Source organism: Watersipora subatra, chromosome 7, assembly GCF_963576615.1.
Source record: "Watersipora subatra chromosome 7, tzWatSuba1.1, whole genome shotgun sequence".
Classification (NCBI taxonomy): domain Eukaryota; kingdom Metazoa; phylum Bryozoa; class Gymnolaemata; order Cheilostomatida; family Watersiporidae; genus Watersipora; species Watersipora subatra.
The window spans coordinates 37,470,796-37,492,784 of NC_088714.1; the positions used below are offsets into that span (position 1 = coordinate 37,470,796).

Below are 21,989 nucleotides of genomic sequence, written 5' to 3' on the forward strand. Positions count from 1 at the left end.
TTTAATCCTTGCATAGGGGATGGCTATGCTATACTGTGCAGGATTGGGTCATATCTGGTACCTGTACAAACCTCTAAGCCTTACATATGATATGGCTATATTGTGCAGGATTGGGGTCATATATGGTACCTGTACAATCCACTAATACTTGCATAGGTTATATTTTGTACTGTGCAGGATTTGGGTCTTATATAATGGTACCTGTACAAGTATCTAATATTTGCATGTGGTATGGCTATATTTCGCAGAATTTATTAATGTCTTGTCATTGCAAAATGATGGCTCACCCATGGCTCTGGGCTTGTCCTTTTGTCATTGGCTCTTTACTATAATTGGTCTCGCCAACAATTGCTTTTTAAGTTCACTTCATTACAGACAAGAAGAGTCGACCCTGAAAAATAGGCCTATGGCTAGATTAGAATAGACCGAGGCTAGATTAGATATATCCATGGTTTGAAGATCTCCAAAGTATATGGAAATAATCGTACTAAAATGTCTAAACTAAGGCCGTAACAGTTTACGCTTGAGGTGGAGTGTGAGATTTTATATATAGTTTCAGCATTGAAAATCTTTGGGTAAGGAAGGCTAACATGTTTGTTTATTTCGCCATTACTTAGGTAATGGAGGCATGAGAATTTTGTTTATCATATTTTGTTATGTTAGAATTTATCTTTCAGGCTTGTGAAGTCAATTTAAGTATTCCTTATATACTTTGGGCATACAATGTTTATGGTACACAATCTTGATTTTGGCTGGTCTGTCACAAATCTTCTTCAATATAAGATGACGCAAAAAATATCAAACAGCATAGTCAGTCTTATTAATATGTAAAACTTGCCCGTAATATGTATATTTTTAGGTTTGTGAAAGTTGACGAAAAAGAAATGGAAGATAATCGTGACTATATCAAAAAGTCGAGTATGTCTACAGATACACTGCTCATTGAGTGTGAACAAATACTTTCTTGGTTTAGGTTAGAACGTCTCTACTGTTTAGTCGAGAAGCTGTAATTAATGTTTTATATCTTTATCTATTTGTAGATGAAAAGGCTGCGCAGGACAGCTAGAAGTAATGTGTTAACATCAACTAGTACAGATGGAGAAAAAATATTCCATATTGAGAAGAGACATTCCCCTTAAGAATTCTCATGCGATGGTATTTATTTTAGCTGCAATGTGCATTACCTGCTTTGTAAACAGAGGTGTATGACACGGAGAAAACCTTTATGTAATAAAACTAAGAATGTAAACTAAAGGCTTTAAACCATAACTGTCATGTACAACTTTTATCGTATTTACTAGGTAAGTCAGACACGCTGATTCCGATTTTGTACTCAAAATAAAGATTAGTCCACTAACTTTCAGAGTAATGAAGGCTTTTTACAGCGTTTTAATATTGGTCTCGAAAACAACACGATCGACACAACAAGCTCCGCCCATAAATACGTGACGTAACCTAGCTTTTTAGGTACAGAAGTTACGTAGGGATGTTCAAACCGATGTAGAATAATAGAGATGGGTGTTTTAAAATCTATTGATATCTAAATTCAGCCTTAAAAATAATCTCAGTCTTTTCTGAAAGGTAGATTAGCTATTTAACATTGCATATTTTAAAAAGCGCAATCCTTCGTTTTTTCGTGACGTCATTTTACCGTTGTCGGCCATCTTTATAGACAATTTTTTCGTTAGAAACACGAAGCTTTGCAATGACAATTTGAAAACAACGTTTTTGTATGCAACTTTTTATTATAGTATCAAAACAATACTTAAAAATACTAATAAATCAAAGAAAACGATCGTTTTCTACAAAAATGGCGGCTTTTTCGTGAACGAGCGCATGTGCAAACGACTTGATGACGTCAAAAAAAACTATTGATAACAACGCCAGCTTGTGATAAAGCCGCGCTTTTTGAGCTCATCTTTCTCGGCGTCCAGCCTATTTAAACATCATGTAACAAGCTACGAGCAATTTTAAATAGTTTATATACCTTTCATAAAAGACTGCGATTACTTTACAGGCTGGATTTAGATTATAATGGGTTTAAGACACCCATCTCTATTCTTCTAAATCGGACTAAACATTCCTAACTTCCGTTCTTGAAAAAGCTAGGTTTCGTCACATATTTATGGGCGGAGCTTGTAATACCGATTGTGTTGTTTTCGAAACGGATATTGAAGCGCTTTAAATCATAACTGTCACGAACAAATTTTATCGTATTTTCCAAGTAAATCAGACACGCTGATTCCAATTTTGTACTCAAATAAAGATTAGTCCACTAATTTTCAGAGTAATGAAGGCTTTTTTACAGTGTTTCAACATCGGTCTCGAAAACAACATGATCGGCATAACAAGCTCCGCCCATAAATACGTGACGTAACCTAGCTTTTTAGGAATAGAAGTTACGTAGGGATGTTTAGACCGTTTTAGAATAATAGAAATGAGTGTTTTAAAATCTATTAATACCTAAATTCAGCCTTAAAAATAATATCAGTTTTTCTGAAAGGTAGATAAGCTATTTAACATTGCATATTTAAAAAAGCGCGATAACAACGCTAGCTCGCGATAAAACCGCGCTTTTTGAGCTCATTTTTCTCGGCCTCCAGCCCATTTAACCTTTTCGCGGGCGAATTTTCAAAACTAAATCAGGCTCCCATGGGCGAATTAATTTTCCAAAAAATCAATTTTTTTTAAAAGGTTCATACACTTTTCTGTGTGTTATTATGTGCATATATCTATGTTTAAAGGTGCATATGTATACATGTTAATGTCCATAGGCATATATATATTATAAACAAATAAAAATGTATAACATAAAATATATGCTTTTCATAATAATTGTCTATTTACGAATGATATTTTCGAAAGCATTCTCCTTTACAAAGGCCCACATCACAGCCTTTGCACCATGTACTTATTCGTGTAACAAAGAGCTCCCCACAAAAATGTACTTCCTGGATTGACAGGCTCAAAAAACTTTTTCAAAATACTCTACTGGTTGAGCATCTACTGGAGTAAATACTGGGCCTGTCACTGCTATAAACTGCTGAATTGTAGGAGATTTATCTCTGTTTATGTTGGTTATATTTTTCCAGGCACTGGCCTCACTCCTACTCACATCCTCATCATTACTGCTACCAGCCTTTTCATCACTGTCACTTTCAGATATAAAGTCATTCTAATCACAATTCAAACCTGATTCACTGTCATCTTTTGCTACTAAATCTAAAAAGTCACTGTCAGCTCTGAATCTCTTAGTAATTTCGGTACTAGTACTTGCTTTATTAGAATAATCTCGGGAGGTTCTTTTAGAAGTCGCCATGACGATAAACTAAAGTCAAACTCTCAAAAAATTTGGGAAATAAAAGCTAAAACTGAAGCAAGAAAAATAAAAGTTGATAAATTATTTACAACAATTTTCTAATTTTTTTTGAAAGTTTATTTATTCATCACTGCTAGAAACGATCATTTTTTTCAACCTTAAAATTCAATTTTTGAGGCTAACCGAAAGTACTATATCGTAGCTTGCTATTGGTAAAAAAGTAAACAAAAAACGGCATTTAGCTAACCAGAAACTGCAATAATAAAATACGTTACCGAAACAACAAAAACATCGCACTGCCCATTAGCAGCCGTATCGCAAAGCGACAAAAACGTCGCTCTGCCCGCGAAAGGGTTAAACGTCATGTAACAAGCTACGAGCAATTTTAAATAGTTTATATACCTTTCATAAAAAACTGAAATTATTTTACAGGCTGGATTTAGATAATAATGGGTTTTAAGACACCCATCTCTATTATTCTAAATCGGACTAAACATTCCTAACTTTCGTTCCTGAAAAAGCTAGGTTTCGTCACATATTTATGGGCGGAGCTTGTAATGCCGATCGTGTTGTTTTTGAAACGGTGATTGAAACGCTTTAAAAAAGCCTAAATGTCTTTGAAGGTTAGTGGACTAATCTTTATTTTGAGTACAAAATCAGAATTAGCGTGTCTGATTTACTTAGGAAATATGATAAAAGTTGTTCGTGACAGTTATGGTTTAAAAAAGCTTAAATGACTGAAGGTTAGTGGACCAATCTTTGTTTTGAGTACAAAATCGGAATCAGCGTGGCTGATTTACCTAGAAACTACGATAAAAGTTGTACGTGACAGTTATGGTTTAAACTTTAATTTGTATGATTTTAGACAATGAACAACGAAATATTGGTAGGCCTACATCACAAGCAGTCGGTAGTCAGGAACCCAATGTGTAAGTTACCATTTTCATCGTGAATGTTTGTGCCTAGCTAATTGTCAATTTTCTCTGGCCTCAGAGCTGCATAGATGACTCCGATTATCCATAGTTTGAGTAACCTTTAGCTTGTTTTGGTTGAGTACTCTCCATGTAGTGTTGTACCATCCTGTAGTATATACTAAGCACACAGTTTGCTGTTTGAACACTCTTGACAGAGTCCACGGATAAATACTGTGGAGCAAATTTATTTGACACTCATGGATAGGGTTTGTCCTAGTGCGGGGCAAGGTTTTCATGATCAAAAGGATAACGGTTTGTCTTTTCAAGCTCGGGTTTTGGGTTCTCCGAGTACGGTAGTGAAAGTTTCTATACCCGAGCAAGTTGGGTAGTCAGATTCTTGCCCAGCGCAACTCTAGTTTGTCGTTGTCTCCATGGTCTCTGAGCTGATGAGAAGTCAAACTCCGAAACAGTACTGTCCGCAGATTAAGTATTACACTCCCTTTGATTGCGTTGGTTGAGCACTCTCCCATGTGGTGGTGTACTATCCTAAGGTATATACCATATTTGCTGTTTGAGCATTATGGGCTGTAGTCCCTGAGCTGCGCTGATGAGGAGTCAAACTCTGAAAAATTTACTGCCCACTAATTGAGTGATTGGGATCATTATATAGTTTTAGTAATATTTACGAGGAGTGCCCAATCTTTTTTCCTCCAACCTAGTTGCTATTACTCACGCAACGCGCTGTAAAGGGGGTGGTGAAATGACCAGTAATATATAAACCACTTTTTTGTTTTAGCAGTCAAGTTGTGAGAAATGAGGTTGCAGGTAATAGTGAATTGCTGAATAATGGTGATTATGTGGAACAAACAAGATGTATTGCAGCTAAAGATTCTATTGAAACTCGTGTATGGTAGGTATTATGGCAGTTGATAACTGTTTTCAGAATTGTCCTACCTATAAACCTATTTTACATACTTTTATTTTACAGTAGGAAACCGGGTTACCTGCATATGACAAAAAGGTGTATATAGTTTAATACTTCCCCATTCAAAGTACAATTTGTGTGGCATGTATGGAATGTTCTTTCTATGATTTTTTTAAAATTAATATTCGAGACAAATTAACTGCACAAAAGTGTGTTTCGGATTCACCCAAAGTTAGCCGGCATTTTAGTGTAAAACTATTAGAGTGCCCAAAAGTTGTATTACATCTTTCTCTTTAATAGTATTGTTTGCATTTGGTATTACCAAAATGGTACCCTTTTTACAACTTATCAAGACAAAACACGCAAGTTATATTTATGTATTGGTATGCAATATATCTTTAATAGTAGTGAAATATTTGTTTCATTATCTTTCATTTTTGAAGCTTTTTATTAAAGTGGGATTGCAAGGTATGCATATGGAATAGGTTGTGCGCCATCTATGAAGAAATAATAATATGTCCTTGTAAAACGTTTGTTTGCAAAGTAGTTATTTTCTTCCATCCTTTTGGTCTAACATTGTAAAGACAAGTAAAAGCATTTTTTGTTGTTTTATTTGATAATATAGTGAGACTAGTGAGATGGCTGATGAGACTATATCATATGGATCAGCCTTATCTGTGTATGGTTGCATCACGGTTTTTGAGAAGATGCTAGTCTTACCCGAATTTGATGGTGGCAATTACAAATTAAAGGTATGTTCGCATGTAAACGCATTTAACTTTTTTGTTTTTGTTGGATTAGAGCTTTTACCTGTATGTTTATAGGGATTAGGTCATTTTCAGTCCATAAGAGGGTGTAAATACTAAATGTTTGGTATACTTTTCCAACACTACGACCTGTAAAACAACCTGTATTAAGTTGTAATAGAACCATTCAACCCTGTAGAAATGCATGTCTTTCCTTTATTCTGTTAGAATGGAAGGTGTAATGTGTTTAGGAACATGAGTTCAGAGTCATCATAAATATCCGTGGTTCGCACTATTGCTCCTGCAATGAACAAGTGTAGCAGGTGATGTTGTCCAGAGATGTTATCAGCACATGGAGCACTGTTCATGAGTGCAAACATATAGATGTGCTCAATACTAACTAATTAGAATAATTAAGTAAGTATCTTTGTTATTTAACATAATATGTACTCATCTAACATATTCGACTAATTTAATATAATATGTACTCAACTAACATATTCGACTAATTTAATATAACATGTACTCAACTAACATATTCGACTAATTTAATATAACATGTACTCAACTAACATATTCGACTAATTTAATATAACATGTACTCAACTAACATATTCGACTAATTTAATATAACATGTACTCATCTAACATATTCGACTAATTTAATATAACATGTACTCAACTAACATATTCGACTAATTTAATATAACATGTACTCAACTAACATATTCGACTAATTTAATATAACATGTACTCAACTAACATATTCGACTAATTTAATATAACATGTACTCAACTAACATATTCGACTAATTTAATATAACATGTACTCATCTAACATATTCGACTAATTTAATATAATATGTACTCAACTAACATATTCGACTAATTTAATATAACATGTACTCAACTAACATATTCGACTAATTTAATATAACATGTACTCAACTAACATATTCGACTAATTTAATATAACATGTACTCAACTAACATATTCGACTAATTTAATATAACATGTACTCAACTAACATATTCGACTAATTTAATATAACATGTACTCAACTAACATATTCGACTAATTTAATATAACATGTACTCAACTAACATATTCGACTAATTTAATATAACATGTACTCAACTAACATATTCGACTAATTTAATATAACATGTACTCAACTAACATATTCGACTAATTTAATATAACATGTACTCAACTAACATATTCGACTAATTTAATATAACATGTACTCAACTAACATATTCGACTAATTTAATATAACATGTACTCAACTAACATATTCGACTAATTTAATATAACATGTACTCAACTAACATATTCGACTAATTTAATATAACATGTACTCAACTAACATATTCGACTAATTTAATATAACATGTACTCAACTAACATATTCGACTAATTTAATATAACATGTACTCAACTAACATATTCGACTAATTTAATATAACATGTACTCAACTAACATATTCGACTAATTTAATATAACATGTACTCAACTAACATATTCGACTAATTTAATATAACATGTACTCAACTAACATATTCGACTAATTTAATATAACATGTACTCAACTAACATATTCGACTAATTTAATATAACATGTACTCAACTAACATATTCGACTAATTTAATATAACATGTACTCAACTAACATATTCGACTAATTTGATATAACATGTACTCAACTAACATATTCGACTAATTTAATATAACATGTACTCATCTAACATATTCGACTAATTTAATATAACATGTACTCAACTAACATATTCGACTAATTTAATATAACATGTACTCAACTAACATATTCGACTAATTTAATATAACATGTACTCAACTAACATATTCGACTAATTTAATATAACATGTACTCATCTAACATATTCGACTAATTTAATATAATATGTACTCATCTAACATATTCGACTAATTTAATATAACATGTACTCAACTAACATATTCGACTAATTTAATATAATATGTACTCATCTAACATATTCGACTAATTTAATATAACATGTACTCAACTAACATATTCGACTAATTTAATATAACATGTACTCAACTAACATATTCGACTAATTTAATATAATATGTACTCAACTAACATATTCGACTAATTTAATATAACATGTACTCAACTAACATATTCGACTAATTTAATATAACATGTACTCATCTAACATATTCGACTAATTTAATATAACATGTACTCATCTAACATATTCGACTAATTTAATATAACATGTACTCAACTAACATATTCGACTAATTTAATATAACATGTACTCAACTAACATATTCGACTAATTTGGATCGCTTTATGGGAACCGTGATGCTGGCATTAATATAAATGAGATACAATGATTATGCTAATTGAGGTTTTTAAAAGTATTAAAATTCCTTTTTATAAATTCCATGTGCATAGAGAATTAATTTAGCAGAAATTATAATGACTAGAGAGCATTTGCGATTATGAAATTTGCGAAAATCTTCTTTCACATTTTTTACCATTTGCATTCATTTGTGCTTATTTATTTGAGGCTATTGAGGTAGAATTCACATTCACACTTCATTTTGTATTCTATGATATTTGTATGGAATGTTCTTGTAGATGATTGGAATGGAGAAATATATTCAGATGCTGCGGTGGATATAATATCAATGCATACGAACATCTAAAAACTATCAACACTCAAGTTGCAGAGCAACGGAGCGCAATACTTGTGAAGCTAAAATCTTCTATAAGCTATCAGCATCAAAACAATTTCTTTCTTAGCTTACAAACATTCTTATCCTTCCGTAACATAATCCATTCACTTCAACTACGAGAGGCACTTACTAACTCTGAGCTTATTATTAAGCAGCTGGTATCTTTCCTAAAATAAACTTTGAATAAGGTGATTTGCAGTTAAAATTTATTATTATTTTAAATGGCAATCTGAAAAGCTATTATTCCACGAGATTTTATTTTTCATTTTGCACTTTATTGCAGGGCTTGGTGTTAACCAAATGTATGAACAATTTTACTTAAATCATTAGTTAATGTTTTTATTTATATTTCTTTATTTCGCTAGAACTACAAAGCTTAATTACTTTATATCAGAATTTTCAGTTGAAAAATTTATTTTTCTGTTTCTCTTTAGATTTTTATATCGATTTTCAGTTATATACATGAGCCAGTGTGTACATATATGATTAACCAATTCTACTAACGAGTATAATATTGTTGTAATTTGTAAATAAATAATAATTCATGATATCGGCATGTGTGAAGCGTATGAATTATATATGTTTAAGAAGTATATATGTATAGTGGAAACAATTGTCTTGGAAATAGCTAGGGTGCTGGTTTTCATGAGTTCATGCGCCCATCTATGAAAGCCAGTACCCGCTTGGCATTTCATTCCCAGCTTATAATCCGTTTTTTTTATGGAGTTGTCCACATACCACTGTAGGACAACTCCATAAAACCGATTGGCAACCAAGGGTATAATACATGTTAGACTAGTTCAAATCATGCAAGGAATCATGTGAACCTTGTTGTTGGAGTTGCTTGTCCACAGGCAGGCAACTTCAACAACAAGGATGATTTGAACTAATGTTAGACGTTCTTGCAGTAATTTTCTAGTGTGGAAATAGTCTTCTGACCCATCAATTAATGATATATTTGCACATATGCAACAAGTTGTAGATTAGATGCCTGTCACAAGACAGTGAATAATGACATACAAATATGTCTGACTGCATGTTTGTGTTTGGAGTTGTCTTTTCAATAGAATTGTAATTTCTAATATTGCATAGATATATGCTAAACTAACCATTACAATACTCAACCAAATTATTAATAAGATTACAATATCAAAATATTAGGTCAAAGCAAAAACCTGTATGTATAGGTTGTTGATTAAAATAAAGGGAGGACAACTTCTAAAAAGAAATTATCCAATTGCTGAGACAGCCCAATTGCAAAGTTTGTCATCAATTTTTTGTCTGACAATTGCAATACCGCTGATAGATTATTATAATATATTTTCTTAAAACGTTGAATTTGTGATAAAATAATGTAAAAGTAGCAAAATGTATGTATAATGCCATAGACCTAGTAACTATACTAGACGGACGAGTATAACTGGAGTGTCTCAGAACCTGGTCACGTGACGGGGAATTTTCTGTTTTTGTCACGTCTTGCGCATGCCCAGTTGCTACCACAACATAATGCCAAAATGGGAGCTGCTTAACCGTCGGTCTACTGAGATTCATCTACGTGTATTACACAATTATCCACATCTCCCAAGTCATATTGTTTTGTGGGTATATCTTGTTCGGTTTCAGAACAAAATACTTTTGGTTTTATCAACAGTAGCATATGGTAATATTGTGTTAGATATTCTAAGAATGATAAATAAAGTTATACCAATACATACAGTACTTCCAAAGTTCAGAGTTAGTCAAAAATGATGTATTTTCCAGATTTTTTTATAAATATGCTTGTATTTAAAATCAAGATCAAAGCTAAAATTATACATACTATTGCTGATAAAGTCAGAAAAAAACGGCAAGTACATGTATATGATTTCTAGAATTTAATACATGTATCATGATTAATATTAGACACTGGCCACAATGCTAACATTTTAAGTCCATCTAAAATTCATCAGCAGAAATACACAAAGCAAAAATCAGAAAGCCAAGGCGGCAATGAAACTATATTCTATCACAGCAATATTGCAATAACCCACTACTAATAACCCAATACTGTTAAGAAATATAAGATTTTACGAATAAACAAAATTGTGTCATGAAATTATTCAAGTGTTTAGTTGACTCACAATAATGCCTATGAGTTGACTACACCTTTAACAATTGGAAGTTAATTATTAACCAAAATTGAAGAGTTTTATGGACAATGAGTTCTTGATGAGACTGCTGTGCATCAACTTGCGTCTGAAAGTTAACACACAATTTAATCAACATCAGCAAATGCTGAAAGCATGGTAGTAACCTCCACATCACTGGACACGCTGAATAGAGATGTTTTAGACAGGTTGTCTGTTTGTCTTGCTAGAGGTTTGAGTGCTTTCTGTTGATATGAGGAGACATCAATCTGCTCCCGATGCGCTTCGGCTTTCTCTCCAACTCTTCCAGAGTACTGGTCTCGTTTTTGTCTTACGAGTAAAGGCCTCAGCTAGAAATAATCAAGTACTGTTAAAGAAAAGAAATTTAGCAATAAATTGCATCAGTTTTCTTTGCAAAAATTAAGCCAACATAAAAATGTTTTCCATCTAGGTAGTGCCATTTTCAAGCTAGGCGCCTCTCTTTCGCATCACTTTCTGGACCAAGCGTGTCTTTTACTCAGACTGGTACAAACTTTTGCATGTTGCAAGACACACTATTCTGCTTCTCTATACTAAGGATTGCGCAGAAAAAGATTTCTCACTTATCAGGCACTAAATATGGCAACTGGGAGGTTAAAACGAATACCTCATCGGTGATGGATTCAAACTTTTCTTCAGTAATGTTTTCCTTCTTTCCACTGGCCTTCTGTAATGAATAAGGTTTTAGGATCACATTTACAGCATTTTGATAAACGCAATTCAGGGGTCAGCGAGCACATTCTTAGTCAGGTGTTCTCTTTGCCCTAAATTTAATCGCAAAGCTTCACTGCTTTTGCATTACCAAAGTCATGGGCAACTCTTATAACAGTAGCAATGCAAACTGCACATATTGAACCTACCTTGAGTTTTAATCTAACTTCGCCTGCTTTGCTGTGACATATTGCCTTTCTCTTGCGAGAGTTTGATTCCAGGGTTAATCCATCAGCTTTCTGAAAAGTTGTCTCTATGTCTCTGACTGACTTCTCCAGGCAGTTGTTTAGTGATGCCAACCTATCAGAGTCTGTCATCAAGTATGTCAAGTTTCTCAATACACGGAGGTTCTCTCTAGCTTGATTTGCGAGGTTTTTTAGAGAAGTTCGAGTGGGAAGTGGTAACAGTTCAGTTTCAGTGGTAGAGCTTTCATCAGACGCCACTTTCATAGTAACAGCCTCTTTTTTCGAATTTACAATAATATGGTCATCTATAGTGAACCATGGTCTGTTCAGGTACCATTCAGGTAGGGGAATCTGGAACTGCTGTGTTACTGCAAACATATGCTTGCACGGATGTTTGCTGCTACTCCACGAGAGACAGGAGCAGGATGGTGCGGACATATCAACCGTGTGTTCCACTTTGCCAAGTTTGAAAATAAAAACAGAATCTGAAGTCTTGGATATGCGCTCTCTGGGGATTCCCTTTGCTAGACTGATGTTTACCATGCAGTCCTTGACTAGTGGTTTAGGTCTGTTGTGTAGAAACGACGGCACATATGTTGAATAACTTCTGTACAGAGAAGACAAGCTGACATTCTCTAGGCAGTATCTATAAGAATAAGGAAAACATCAATTAACAGTTAATCAATTAATCAATCAATTAATCATTCCAAGTCCGTTGTTTGAAGAGAGGTGTTAGGAGGGGTTGGAAAATAGTGGAAAACAGATGCACATTGCACACGGATTTTTATATTATAATTCAGTTTATAGAGAAATCAAAAACATGCTACGTCACACGCCAGAAGAATAGAAAACAATTTGTTAAAAAGCAGTGTACAGCATTAGAAAAGTTTTGTGAGACTGCAATGTGTTTGTTATAATCTATTACATGTATGTGCGAATCCCACCCCAGATACTCACACACTTACACTAATCATAGCTACAACATAAAAAGAAACATTCAATAAAATGAACACAAGTTGGCAAGGCGCAGTTCTAGTTCAGTGTAATAAACCATTGCATATCCCTCGTCCCTACCGTTTTTCAAGTTGTGGGCAGAACTTTTCTACCAGAACCCTCATGGTAATGCTCAGGTTATTTGTTTGTTGCCCGCGCAGAAAGTTGTTCTTGAACTTTTCGTTTATACTCTCTACGCCGTTGTTAGTATTCACAGATACTATACGGTTCATTCGATAGCAACAGGCCCATCTCTGAAATTAAGATTTCAAGGGTATTACTATCAAGAAATCCTTAAACCATTACATCACTTGTTCAGCTATACAGTCTGCTAAAACATAATTTTTAATGTGCTATAGTGCTAGAGAAAATGAGAAGTTATGGATTAAATAAGAATATTTTAGACATGGTCAAAAGCTTTTTACTTCACAGAAAACAGTGTTAAAATAAATGGTGCCTTTTCTAGTTATGTTGATGTTGAGGATAGGAGCTCCCCAAGGGACAAAATTAAAACCTCTTGTGTGTGGTTTTTACTTTTAAAAGATGCAAACAAGTTACGCCTTGAGAAAATTCAAAGGTATGCAACTAGAATGATTTTACCCAGTTTATGATATGGAGACGATTGTCAGTTTTAAATTTACCTACTACTGTTTTCAGACTGAGCACGAGTTGTTTTACAAAAACAGCTGATGCTCCCACACACCTTCTTTTGATTGAATCTGCAAGGGCCAAGACAGAATGTCTTCTCGCTGTAACACTGTTTTTAGACCGAAGTTAAATAGAACTACAAAGAACGAGCAAATTTTTTTTCCAGTGTATTATATGACTCATTTTAATAATCTCCGCTATTACTTGTTTTATCTTGCACATTTTCTTTTTACTGCTGTTCGCATTCAGTTATATCTGGTCTGATATATAGAATGCAAATAAATGCCATCCTTATCAAAATTTATCACCTTGACAACGCTCTCCTCAAGCCAGTTGTGAGTGAGGTACTCTCTTAGCTTTTTATGACTTGATCCATTCCATATCTCATGCTCCTTTAATCGTTCTATTGCCACCAGATGCTCTTCAACAGATCTGGAACAGATGGAGACATTAAGCAAGTGCTTCACAACAAAATTTAAACACCCATCTTTGTAAAAGCACATGGGTTCATGTTCAACTGATTGTTGATTAGTGTATAATTATAACCAGAGCAGCAAGGAAATATATGTAGCACCTGGCCCTTGCAATACGCCGGAGCATTGCCAGAAGGATATTCATCTCCATTTTAGCGGGATTGAGATTCATTTCACTGCGTTTAAGCTGGCGCAACCAGGCCTGTTCGCGATGGAAGTCACACAACAAAATTGTAGTGTCTGAAAATACAAAATAATATACATTTAACCTTGTAGAATTTAGTGAATAAAACAACACTGCAAAGAAAAAAATTTCAGATGTCAAAAATGTCAGAAAGAATGTCAGATTCAGATACCATGAATAGAAACTAGAAACTAAGGAAACAAGAACCTGGGAATGAGGATTCCAAAGCATTGATTTCTGCCAACAAGTAATCAGTCATGCAAAACTTCGGTGTCCAATAGCTATTCCACTGCTTGAGGACATCAAGCGCTCGCACAATTTCCACTTTTGACTCGTGTTCAAGAATGAAGGTGGCCACTACCTATAATTATATCAATGAAAACTTCTCTTGTATGCGTCTCAAAGTTTCAGCCTCCTCTGACCCAAAGTAACACAAAAGGCTTCGAGAAAGGGTAAAAAAACCTTAGACCATATACATACATATGTACATGCGTATATATATATATATAAATAATATAATATTCATCTATTCCACCATTCTATATTGTTGTATTGTGGACAAATAAGCTATCATGCTAGTAAGAGAAGACTTCCAAATGTTGAAACCATGAAGACCAATGAATAAATCAAAACTTAAAATCAAATGTGAGTGGACAACTTTGAGGTTTGAGCTCTAAAACCAACATACCTGGTAATCAACATTCGTCTTCACGACAAAAAAGAACAGGAAGAGTGCATATTTTGTTGTCCTGTGGGTTGCATCCAAAAGGTACAATTTTGAACCATACTTCTTCATCATACGCTGTTGATGCATAGTTTGGTGGACGAACAAGAACTTGGATTCATCATTTGATGGCTGGAAATAAAAGCTCTGTCCTCGGCTTTCCCACTCATTCTCGATTGTCAACTGGAGATTCTCTTGGTCAGATTTAGAGTAGCTAAAACAATTAATTTTCAAAACAAAACTACATGTATAAATGCTAGAGGTCAGGGAGAGATAATTTATCATGTACATCTACATCGTAATATTATTACCATATATGCATTAATGGCAAGGCCATATACGGCCACTCTTTACATGAATTCCTCAACCTGACACAGAGTTAAGCCTTAAATACACATAATTTAGTAAGGGAACTATGAGCTTATAGCCAATCGCATTAAACATTGAAATTAAAGGAGTTACTAGCCATTTACTAGCTAATTTCTTGTGTAAAAGAACTGGATTTTGTTTAGCAAGTGGAATTGTAATGAACAATTTCAGCTGTTGCTGTTTTATCACATTCTCATATACTCCTACAATACACATACACAAACATACAAGTACACTATACTGTCGTCTTACAATGTTGAGGAGAGTGCAAGTTGAATGTGGTTTTTGAATGTGGTGTCTGGTCACCAGGGTAAAACGGGTGTTCAATAGCGAGACATTTGGGCAGCTAGTCCTCACAAACTCAGCCAAGTGGTCTTCAAAAGAAAATACGTTGTGTTTAAAAAAAAAACATCCTTCTACATCATGACACAGGAATTCAACGATGAGCAAATATCGGGAAAACCTGACAATCACCAGAGGCACCAGGTCAACAAACCACTGCATAGTGTATATGTAGGTGGGTTTTCGCTAAATGGTATCTAGTTGTGTTAGCTGATGCCTTACAGCAAAATCTGGTAGTTATATGAATTTGAGAACTTATTTTCCTAATTAAAAGTCGTCACTATATTCACACATACCTTTTATCTCCTTCAATGAGTATATTCCATGGGTTACTAATGAATATATCTTTTTATTCACCAAGTCATCAACTGGCAGTGACATCTCAGCCACCTGGTACGGTAATAAACCTATTCATCCACTACATCTTGTTTGCAACAGTAAACATTTTTACCTTAATAATTATTACTGTATTGTATTGGATTTAACCGCTGTTGCGGGTATCTTTTTAAGGTTGAGATGACTAGAAAATTTTGCATAGGCCTATTACCTTCCCCATAAGGTGACCAGAGTGAGAATCTATGGGTGGTATCTTGAGCTCAAACACCACCTCATATACAGAAATGAGGAGTTGCTGACGAAGCTTCTCGGATATTAGCTCGCGATTAAATTTTGTTCCTGATGAAAGCTACATAAAAGAAGAAACATACTATTGTTTGTGTGAACTTCTGCTCAAATTTATCATGTTCAATTTTCTAGCTAGGAGATAATGACATTTGACCATGATCTGACCTTATAATCGGTAAAGCGAATGAGTTTTTTCATGAAGAATTGCGCTGAACAGCCAGTTTTATGAGACGGACAGGGTCGATTCCGTGTCTTCACATTAGCACTGTGATCATTTGATAACAGCGTGTGGAAAAAAATATAGCAAAATTATATCCAAAGGGAGTTTTTCATTGATCAAGGGTATAGTTGTGATGTGATGACCTAGTCTGAAGAAATAAACAAAGCACCCATTGCAAACGGAATAACAAAACCAAAGAATTGTACAAAAGACTGTGTATTGTGAAGCGCCCAGCATTTGTAATCTTTAGTTACACAGCCCATGAATACCTGTCATTGTGAAACAAAGGAACTCATCATGTTAATCAACTTCTATATTAGTATTTATGTATCCTGTCGTAAGAGCATTATACACCTCTTACGGAACTACTCATCCCCTTTTATTTAACCATTTTTGATATGATTAGGAAACAGCTTTCTGGACTCTTGGTAGCCTGACACGCCGATTTGTTATTCCAACTTCCTAACACCTGCTATTTTATTGCTTAGCATAATTGTTATCTGCTTCTTTGTACTTACTCGCTTACTTCCTAGGAAGCTTACGCTACGCCCAATCGTCTGTGATCTACGGATGTGATGATTGCCTGACTGATTAGGCAAACATATATAAGCCTGCGTAGATCAGAAACAATTCGAATTCCATATTTTACTCACGCTCTACGTATCACTCTGCTCTTGTATCACTCTTTATATTTTTAGACTTGCGCAATTAGTATCAGCCATTGACTTGATTAGCCTTCATATATTTTATGTTTTTGCAATTGAAAGTTTGAATTTTTTAATAAATATCTGTTTTTAAGTTTTTCAGCTAAAACAAACCAGTCTAATTCTTGACATTAATTCTACATCTGAAATACAGTCCTTTAAATTCGCACATCATAAACCAACTACTTGAACCACCAATTCAGCACTTATAGTTAATAATCCTTTAAACAGAGGGTCATTACAATGGTCCCGCGAACCGGATAGTTGGCAGAAAGTTTCAATTTTAATAGTGAAAATTTTTCTTAACAATTGTATTAAAATTATGTCTGCTCCTACTACTGAAGATATTTTGAATAGCTTGGAAACATTTAAACAAGGAACTAATGAAAGATTTGAGGAATTGGAAGAAAAGTTGTTTATTCGGCAAGAGCGGAGTATAGATAAAATACGCGAGGAAGTCAGTGAAACTCTAAAACGACTTGAGAGGAATTTTGGAGATATGGTAACTCGGTTAAGTGACACTATACAAGAAAGTTCAATCACCATCAACAACAAGCTGAGGCTACTCGCAGGCTCTGATGCCAAAACAACTCTTGCCAGAACTCCGACCTTAGGAGATCTATCCAATGAAGCAGACGATGCAGACGGTAAGTCAATTATTTCTGAAAACTCTTTTAATTCAAATCCAAAAGACTGGTTAAAATTTTCATTAAAGTGTTTTAATGGCGATTCCGCCGAATTGACATGGCATGAATTTCTGTGCAAATTTGAGACAAGTTGTGTTTTCAATTCAGTGCCAAATAGCAGCAAAGTGGCTGTGCTGGGATTTTATCTGCAGGGTATTCCCAAGACATACTATGACGAGATCATTAGCGATGATAAGTCGATAGAGTTTAGTGGACTGTGCATAAGACTTAGGACTAAACTAGATGCTAGTCGCGGCTCTGATCAAGCTGCGCTGGAGGTATCGGTAACTCACCAGAAACAGGGTGAGCCCGTTAAGGATTATTACCGGAGGTTTCGGCAGGTGGTGGCCAATAGTGGAGCACGCCTTTCCGACCCATTTGTATCATTACATTTTAAGCTTAATTTATGTGATAGCATTAGAGAAAACATGCTCACCGTTTCAGAAAGTTCAATAGAAAAGCTAGTGAAAATGGCATGTTCTGTAGAGACTGGTCAACAGGCAATTAATAGACTAGGCAATGGCAAAAAGAAAGCTGCCGAAGCTATGGGGTTTGACATGCCACCCCAAAACGGAAATTTTGAGAGATCTAAAAAGGGGTTCAGAGGTCAAAATAACCCTATGACGAAACAGACAGCGGAAAGACGTTGCTATACTTGTGGTTCAAATGAACATCTGCAGAAATTTTGTTTGGCATCGCGTCGTACAGGTGCTGCAACACGGTCACCTTATAACGCTGCCCAGCATGGGCCGCAAGAACAATTTGGGCAAAACCACAAACCACCGGATCATTTTCCTGTTTTGAGCAATGGTTGGCAAAATTCAAACCAATACTACGATGTTCCAACGTATTTGCCACCATACCCGCAGCAACAAAGGGGGCCGACCCCACACCATGACCGCCAAGCATACCCTACTCAGACTAAACCACCTGCCAGACGACCCCCGAATGACAATATGGCTTTAGACAATTGTGCAGTATTTGATTGCAATTCTTTTGTCGAAGTAGTTGATTTTGCTGTGGAAGAGAATAGTGACAACTCCGACGATTTGTGCATTTACTCATTTGATATAGACAGTGACATTGAGCCAGCTGAGACTGACAGTATTTGTGCACAGATTAACTCTAAGAATGCCATCACACTGACTGACCCTATAAGCAATAAATCAACTATTGTTGACAGGCGTAGAGCGTTTCCTAGATTTTACAACCAAATCACTGATGCGCGAACACTACTCACACTTTTGATATTGTTTGTGTCATGTGGTGTAACAAGTGGTCAGAAACCTATGCTGTGCAGACCGGATCACGCTATAGCCAGATTTAAATTTCCTGAAATTCCTGTTTGCATACTTCCTGATGTTGGCGCTGTACACAAACCATATGAGCTGAACTTTGACTTGTACAAAAGAAATTTAGTACATTACCGCACCAGTGCTTTCCACTGCAAAATTGTAAAATTGGTGATTGTCACATATGCAGATTTTGTTGTGCAGAAATCAATTTATAGAACCCTCACGGTACATGATATAGCTGTGCTAGCTGCTGATCTTGCGCACGTGTCACTAGCAATGGTATGCATAAATAGAACAAAGACCAATGCTTTGATAGACAGTAGCGCTCAGACCAGTGCGATGAGTCATGAACTCTGTAAGCAATTAACCTTGGATAAAACGTTGAAATGTAGCTCTAGATCAATTAGATTCGTGACCAACCATGCAGAAAAAGGCATAGGTCAAGCATACCGTAAACTACATGTTGAAGATGTAATCGAAACCATTGAGACAATGTTGGTTTCAAGTGACTGCCCATATGCATTAATTATTGGAATGGACTGTTTGAGTAAATTTGGATACGTTGGCGTAGATCATCGCTCAGCAAACCTATGGCTTAGGAGCAATGTGCCCTCGCAAATAGATGTTTTAGTTGCTAATGGAAAGCATTAGAAATAAGACAGTTTTATTTTTTGACTTCATAAATATATTTTAATATAGATATTATAGTATCCATTGAGTATTTTATTCGACTTTCTAAATTTTAATTGCGCAGTACCACAATTTTGGCTAGTATATAATTTTGTTTGTATTCCCATTTAGCTATTTTGATACTTATCAGGAATTTCCTCCTATGACACGCAAGCTGGTCCCCTAAAAAGCAAGATGATTGTTTCTCATTCTGGTACCCTCCCCTTTCAAGCATTTCGTAACCATGCTTTGAGTTTTAGCCTAAAAACAATGATAGTGCTCAAGCCATGACGCAACACGTACTTCCTATATTACACCGGAGTCCAACTAACTGAGCTAGCTGGTAGCCAGAATACCAGTCCCATCCGGAGTTTGGCAGGGGTTGTGATATTTCTATAAGCAACCCCTAAATCAGGTACTTTATCCTGTACTTAGAAACGGCCAACTCCTCTGCTAAAAGTTTAATGACAATGTCAAGAGACCCATTGAGCTGCAGCTGCACTGATTACCATTCGCATATAAAAGGAACAAGAACTGTTGTGCTGGCGCTAGAATGATTTATGTTTAGGAAACTACACACACAGATATTTAGAGGAGTTGCCTTCCCACAATTGCCCCTTCTCAACTAGACCATGAAAGATACAGCTATCAACACTATTTCTACGACAATTATGAGGATTGACACTGACTATAACCACATTCATTCACCTGGCGAGTTTCTATGCATATTTACTTTACTTCAAAATGCCGTCACATCAATAACCAACACTAACTACACATCTGCACAGCAGATTGCGATTGAAGGGGGGAGAGGAGGAAACATTAAATTTAACTTTATATTTAACTCATGGCATATAAAAAAAAGAAAAAAAAAGAAAAAAAAAAAAGCTATTGAGTCTATAATCTATATTGAACTATATTTCATTGAGTCGAGTAGACAACCCCTTTATTTAGAATTGATTTGTAAAAGCTTTATAATTCCTATTTGATAGCCTACCCCGTTTTGAAGTAGTAATAAAATGTTTTTGATACAGAGGTAGTGCAAAAATATGGATTATAAGGTTTACTTCTATAAGGTCAAATATAACATTACACGTATATTAATTAGTTGCATACTTTCTGCTGCTTCACTGTTATTGTAGATCTGCATGGACACAGCACCATTATTGTAAAGGAAGGACAAATCCGACGTGTCAATTACCAATAGTCCAGAAACTACCAATAGTCCAGATACTACCACTTTAAACTTCAACTACCAAGAACGAACAATGATTCTTATACAATTATTTTTTTATCCGACAATGGAAGCCACACTACACTGACATCACCACAAGGAATGTGTACCACAAATTATTTTACTCTAACTGTCTATATATACCTATATACATTTTTTATTCTTTACTATTCTGGGACAGAATGGGTCTCTAAGCTATATGTAGAGCTAGAGACTCATTGGCTGGGGAGGTGTGAAGCGCCCAGCATTTGTAATCTTTAGTTACACAGCCCATGAATACCTGTCATTGTGAAACAAAGGAACTCATCATGTTAATCAACTTCTATATTAGTATTTATGTATCCTGTCGTAAGAGCATTATACACCTCTTACGGAACTACTCATCCCCTTTTATTTAACCATTTTTGATATGATTAGGAAACAGCTTTCTGGACTCTTGGTAGCCTGACACGCCGATTTGTTATTCCAACTTCCTAACACCTGCTATTTTATTGCTTAGCATAATTGTTATCTGCTTCTTTGTACTTACTCGCTTACTTCCTAGGAAGCTTACGCTACGCCCAATCGTCTGTGATCTACGGATGTGATGATTGCCTGACTGATTAGGCAAACATATATAAGCCTGCGTAGATCAGAAACAATTCGAATTCCATATTTTACTCACGCTCTACGTATCACTCTGCTCTTGTATCACTCTTTATATTTTTAGACTTGCGCAATTAGTATCAGCCATTGACTTGATTAGCCTTCATATATTTTATGTTTTTGCAATTGAAAGTTTGAATTTTTTAATAAATATCTGTTTTTAAGTTTTTCAGCTAAAACAAACCAGTCTAATTCTTGACATTAATTCTACATCTGAAATACAGTCCTTTAAATTCGCACATCATAAACCAACTACTTGAACCACCAATTCAGCACTTATAGTTAATAATCCTTTAAACAGAGGGTCATTACAGTATCGATAGGAACAGTTAAATTTACACACCAATCTCTTTTTCCTGTACTGCGCCTTTTCTACAAGGTGGCGATCATGACCATGGCGGCAGTCAAATGTCTTTCTACCAACCACCATACAGGCAAATTGTTCGTTGTCCCAGTAAACATTTTTCTTTTCCCATATC

At 35.0% G+C, this 21,989-nt stretch overlaps 1 long non-coding RNA gene across 1 annotated transcript; it reads left to right on the forward strand.

The window, feature by feature from the left end:
- The first annotated feature begins 1,040 nt into the window (after positions 1–1,040).
- Positions 1,041–9,104, forward strand: LOC137399735 (uncharacterized). The gene is made up of 6 exons (XR_010979171.1): positions 1,041–1,155; positions 4,185–4,248; positions 5,030–5,143; positions 5,784–5,910; positions 6,156–6,321; positions 8,542–9,104. It is a non-coding gene; the product is annotated as an uncharacterized lncRNA (long non-coding RNA).
- The last annotated feature ends 12,885 nt before the right edge of the window (positions 9,105–21,989 follow it).